General features: G+C 40.5%; 1 protein-coding gene across 1 annotated transcript in view; it reads left to right on the top strand.

The window, feature by feature from the left end:
- Nucleotides 1-1933: 1933 nt before the first annotated feature.
- Nucleotides 1934-6000, top strand: part of LOC146606979 (NACHT, LRR and PYD domains-containing protein 12-like) — a 41926-nt gene continuing 37859 nt past the window's right edge. Inside the window, exon 1 of the mRNA XM_085349143.1 lies at nt 1934-1976. The gene's annotated coding sequence lies outside the window, so the exon portion shown is untranslated. The remainder of the gene's footprint in view (nt 1977-6000) is intronic.

Here is a 6000-nt window from a genome sequence, read left to right as displayed (position 1 = left end):
CATTATGTGATGGTAACAAGCTGATTATTACAGAACAGGAAACACACGTCTGCTCATCAAACACCAGCTGCTGCTGCTTTTATCAGTCTGACAACAAAACCTCACAAGAAAGAAGTTTTTGTGAGTTTGCAGCGTTCCTCTAAACTGAAAACTAAAACAGACTGAAAATGGGAACACGCACCCACACTCGAGAGTCAGGCAGCTTAAATGTGTTTGTCTTCATCTGTAGTTACGTTTCATTGGCTGGAAATGTGCTAACTGGAATCATTCATGAGTCCAGATGAACAAAAACAAGTGTTTACTGCTCCACGCTGCACGAATCTGAATCAAAATCACTCAGACGCGCCCACGTAGGCATTCCACTAAAACCATGTGACCACCTTCACCTTTAAACCTGTCGTGAATATAATTTTAGATTCTTCACTTTATTTTGAAAGAACAGATTTGCAGGAAGTGCGGCTGCTGCAGAAACTCTTCACTTTTCACTGGCTTTAATCTTGAAGGTTTCTCCAGATGTGGAACTTTCATGCTAAACATTCAACATCTGACGACCGTCTCCGTGTAAAACACTGACAAACTCAAACTTTATACGGTAACTGACAGATTTATTCCTCCATTTTCAGGCATTTCACAATGAACTTGGATTAGTTTGATGATTTTATTCACGTTGGTGAATAAAACCAGCAAAGAGGCTGATTCCTGCAGAGGAGGAGGCAGAGTGGAGGAATCTGCAGGTTCTGTCTCTAACACACAACCAGAGCTTCAATCATAACGAGCACATAATAAAACCATGATCCCCCCTGATCGACTCTTTTAGCCTGTTTCCTCTGGATCGAACAGGATCTAACAAACGCCAGCTTCTGCTGGGACACTGGTCATCATGGGAGGAAAAAGATGGCTGCCATGTTGCTGTTTCCTGTCTTACACCAGCGTTATACTTCCTGTATCTGTGGGTCTGAGTTTTTAATCAGAGGATGAACTTAAAGCTTTCAGTCTGCTCTACAACCCACCACCTATCCACACGTCTGCTAAGTGGACTGGAAATCAGTAAAACTTCTACCAGACTTTAGTAAATATTGCATTAAGATGAGCAGACAGATTTTAATCTCAGCATCGTGCACACAGATTTTTCAGGACACTGGAAGAGTTCCTGCCGTGGATTTAGATGTTAGTGTTGTGTGGATGATCCCATTCTGTGATCTTTGTGTTACTAACACTGATGCTTTTACACTTTAGGACCCTCGAGACCTCTGCTGCTCAGCCGTCCTGATCGCTGCCTCCACTTTAACCAGAGGCTGTAACCTCTGATCATTTCACCTGCACCGGCAGTAAAACTCTTCTCCAGAACCAAACGTGCCATAAACCCGTCACAGCTTCATCATCAGCTCAGTCTCAGCAACATGCAGACGACCGAGCAGCAGAAACTCTGCAGGGAACGTCTGAAGTCTGTTCTTCAGTTTTCCCAGCTCACTGTTTATTGAACATGAGACAGAAAAATAACTTCACCTTTAATGTGAAACTTTTATCGCCTGTGACATGTTTGCAGGAAGTTTTCATGCTGTGATTTAGTGTCACAGCCATAAATATCACACAAGGTAAAAACTACAAGTCCCAGCATCCTCTGTGTTTAGGGAGGAGCAGTGAAACAATGTACATTTCAAATTCCTTTAATTTTAAATATGTTTATATTGTCTATCCTGTAAAATAGTCAGATGTCTATTCATATTAATGTACAGAATTCACCTGCTTGCTGCTACTACTGTACATTCACCCAATATATATATATATAATGTTCTTCCTCTACCCCCCCCAATTTTTGCACATGTCGAGGAGCGTGTCAGGCTACATTTCACTGTGTGTTATACTTATATAACTATGCATGTGGCAAATAAAGAACCTTGAACCTTGAACCTTGAAAGTGAAAGTGTTGATCCTCCGTTCAGAGCAGCAGGAGGAGGAAGGTGGAGCTGAGGCAGGTGAGTGTTAACATGAATATGTTTCTTCTTATGACATAAAATAATTCCACGCTGTTCGTGTCTGTGGATGAAACGTGAGGCCGGTCGGCTCCTCTGAGCGCTGGTTTCCTGTAAGTAGAGAGGAAGTGAGTTTAGCTGAGAGAGCAGGAGGAGAGTGAGAGCTGTGCTGAGGCAGGTGAGTGTTAACACCGCTCTGACATTACTGTGTCTCTGTGGCGGGAACAACAGGCTCCGTCAGTGGAGGCAAAAATAATAAGACTTTGGTTTTTCAAAGGAAACTACTTTATGTTGGGAGAAGCCGCGCGCTCATTGGATAACGACTTGTCAATCTCAAGTTATTAGCCAATGAGCGCGCAGGTTCACAGTAAGACCCGCCCTTATCTCGACATTTTTAAAAACTAAACGTCCTACCGAGGACCCGGCCTTCGCGGTCTACGTGGGCTGGGTCCTCAGAAGGTCGGGTATGCCGGAAGTAAACAGCTGGGGAAATTGGACGGTCTAGCCTTCTGATTAGCGTCACCGCTGTCTCGGTGGAGTTTAATAAACTCAGCCGTCTGCTCCTTGCTATCTGCAATATAACAGGACACTGGAGTAAATTCTCGACCGTCTCATACTTCTGTTTAATCCGTTTTCTGTTTGATGTTTATTCAGCTGTGTGAAAACCAAGGAGGAACCCACCCGGGGGATTAATAAAGTTTTATTTTATCTAACCTAATCTAATAACTTTAATCTCAGCCAAACCGATTTACTCACGAACAAACCAAACACTGAAAAAAGCCAAACACTAACATTTTTAGGTTGTCTAAGTCACGTTTAACCTGAGTAGCGAAAGTCCGCGGTGATCTGAAAATGATGTGCCGGGAGTTGTGCCGTTCTCGGCGGCTTCAGTGACCCTCGAGCTCCCGGCTGGCTATAGAGCTGGTGGGTAGCAGACGTCTCCGAAAACGTCGAAGCACTTTTGCAAATATGCGGTATCTTGATAAACCGAGCAGATATTTGATGTTTACACAGCTACTTTCTCGCCTGAAAATATGTTAAAAGTTTATTTTGTGACCCAGAAAGATTAGTATGAGTAATTTTAAAACTTAGTAGCGGCCGCCAAATTGAGGAACTGGATTTGGTGGTCATGAAAATGGCATTAAACAAGTCCCCAGGGACAGATGGACTCACTACTAATTTTTATCAATTCTTCTGGAAGGACCTAAGAACTTTGTTGTTTGATGCATTAAAGGAATCGATAGAGAAAAAAAGAACTGATGCCGAGCATGAAACAAGCGCTGATAACCCTGATCCCTAAATCGGGTAAGGATAAAAGAATTTTAGACAATTTAAGACCCATCACCTTAAACACTGACTATAAGATCCTGTCTGGAGCTGTAGCTGAGAGGCTAAAGAAAGGCATCTCAAACATTATCAGTGAAACGCAATCAGGTTTTTTGAAAGGAAGACTAATTCATAACAATATTGGGCTGGTTTTGGACCTCCTTGAGTACAGTGAAATAATCCAAGATGTCACGGTCCTGAGTCTGTGGACTCAGTGTTTTTCTGTTTGTATTAGTTATCTTTGATTTCATGATGTGTTTTGATTCTCTTAGGTTTGATTTTTGTCGCTAGTATTCCTAACTCCCTAGGTCCTTGGCATTTCTTGTGTTCTCCTTCTTAGGTCGTGGTTCTGTGTTACTTCTGTTAGTATACAGTCATCTCTGTCAGTGTGTTTCTTGTTCTATCACTGTATCCCCTAGTTTAGTCCACGTCTGTTCAGTTTCCTGTTTTACTTTGAAAGTCTGTGTACTATGTCAATGTGTTGAGTTTTGCCGCCCCTTGTCTTGTCATGTCTGATGAGTCCCAGCTGTGTTCTCCTCCTGTTTCACATTCCCTAATCACCTCAGTATGTATTTAAGCCCTGTGTTTTTCTCTGCCAGTTGTTGCGTCCTCCACGTTTGTTGTGTGTGTATTCGTTGTCGTCTACCTTCATCATCTCCAGTCTAGTTAGTTTAAGTTGTTGTTTATGTATCGCCAAGGGTGACTCACCAGCAAATAAAGCTGTCGTTTAAGTTAATGTTTTGTCTCCGAGTCCTGCACGTGGGTCCAGCCACTGACAGCCACACAACTCATCGTGACACAAGAGAGAGGATACATCCTGTTCTTAGATTTTTACAAAGCATTTGACTCAGTTGAACATACGTTCATATTAAAAACTCTGCAGTCTTTTGGTTTTGGAGAGGAATTTATCAATGTTATAGAGATGCTATATAATGACATTAACAGCTCTGTTTTGCTAGAACATGGTACATGTTCAAGGTTTGAGGTTAATAGAGGGATAAGGCAGGGATGTAGCAGCTCACCACTTCTGTTCATCATGGTTGCTGAGTTATCTATTTTGATTAAAAACAGTCACATTGAGGGGTTAACTGTGATGGGTGAACAGATAATAATCAGTCAGCTCGCAGATGATACCACCCTGTTTCTAAAAAATGAGGACCAGATTCCTTTAGCCTTACAGGTGATCAACCACTTCTCCAAAGCTTCTGGCCTACAGCTGAATATTAATGAATAAGAAATTCTAGCTCTGCATGAGTGTCCCCTGCAAGCAATAAATAATATACAGATCAAAAAAGAGGTTAAGTATCTGGGCATTGTAATTTGCAAGGATAAGACATCAACAGAAAATAAGAATATCTGTGCCAATATAGAAAAGTGTAAGTCAATTTTAAACAGGTGGCTGCAAAGGGACATAACTCTGTTTGGGAGAATCTTGCTAACCAAAATGGACAGTCTGTCCAGACTAATCTATCCAGCCTTTTCTCTGCCCATATCTCCAAAACTAATTAAATCTATAAATAATCTTAATTTTAGGTTCATATGGAGGAACAAATGTCATTATATAAAGAAAAATGATATGATTAAGAATTATGAAGAGGGTGGGGCTAATGCCATTGACTTTGATGTTATGAATGGTGTACTAAAACTGAAATGGTTAAGATCTTTCATTAGGAACAAAAATTCCTTTTGGAACATTATTCCCAATGTGATTTTTGGCAAAATGGGTGGAATAGACTTTTTGTTACGTTGTGACTTTGATTGCAGTTCGTTACCTGTTAAACTTTCAGCTTTCCATCAGCAGGTCCTTCTCTACTGGAAGATCTTAAGGGATTTGGGCTGTAGCTCATTTTATGGATGATAATGGGGTCTTATTAAAACATGATACGTTTTGTGAGAAATTTGATGTAAGATGTACTGCTAAGAGATATAAATCCCTAGTGAAAGCCATCCCAGTCCCTTTGAGATCAATGATAAAAGAAGACATTGTGCACTCTAAAATTTCTCCTGGACTGAGGCAGCTCTGCATAGCTGGAGTTGAATTTGGTGACAGCAGATTTACAAACAAGGTGATCAGGAATATTTTGATCAACGACATTTGCCCTAATCCGGTTAAAAGAAATTATATCCTTAAAGAATTTGAGACCATGGAGGTTAAGGCGATAAGAAAAAAGTATATTTCACTTCCTCTTTCCCCTAAAGTAAAAGAGGTTCACTTTAAAATCATTAATGAGGTTTATCCAACCAATGAATTCTTAAGACGGAAATTTAACTTAGATGTGAACGCCTGCACATTTTGTGAAAATGATATTGAAAGTCTGGATCACTTGTTTTTCTACTGTGAATCAGTGCACTCCTTCTGGACTGACATGTGGAGCTGGCTACAGTCCAGGAGAATTCAGTTACCACATTTGACGGTGACAGTAATAAAATTTGGAATACTTGCTGAGAATGCAGATTTTGACCTGTTGATTAGGACGATTTTGTTAATGGGAAAAATTTTTCTTCACAAATGCAGATACTTTAAAGCTAAACCATGTATAAACAGATGGCTGAATGACTTTAGACTCTGGGCTAAATCGCTGAAACTTGTGAATAACAAGAAAGCCCATAAACTTGTTGTTTTATTTAACGAGTTTAATCTATGTTAAAAAAAAAGAAACCTCCCTATTTTATAATCATGACTGCCATTTTTTGCTCATGG

Source organism: Diplotaxodon limnothrissa, unplaced genomic scaffold, assembly GCF_057381915.1.
Source record: "Diplotaxodon limnothrissa isolate DT_005_m unplaced genomic scaffold, D_limnothrissa_male_GT1.1 unmapped_scaffold_1, whole genome shotgun sequence".
Classification (NCBI taxonomy): Eukaryota; Metazoa; Chordata; class Actinopteri; order Cichliformes; family Cichlidae; genus Diplotaxodon; species Diplotaxodon limnothrissa.
This window is presented reverse-complemented; position numbering and strand designations above follow the sequence as displayed.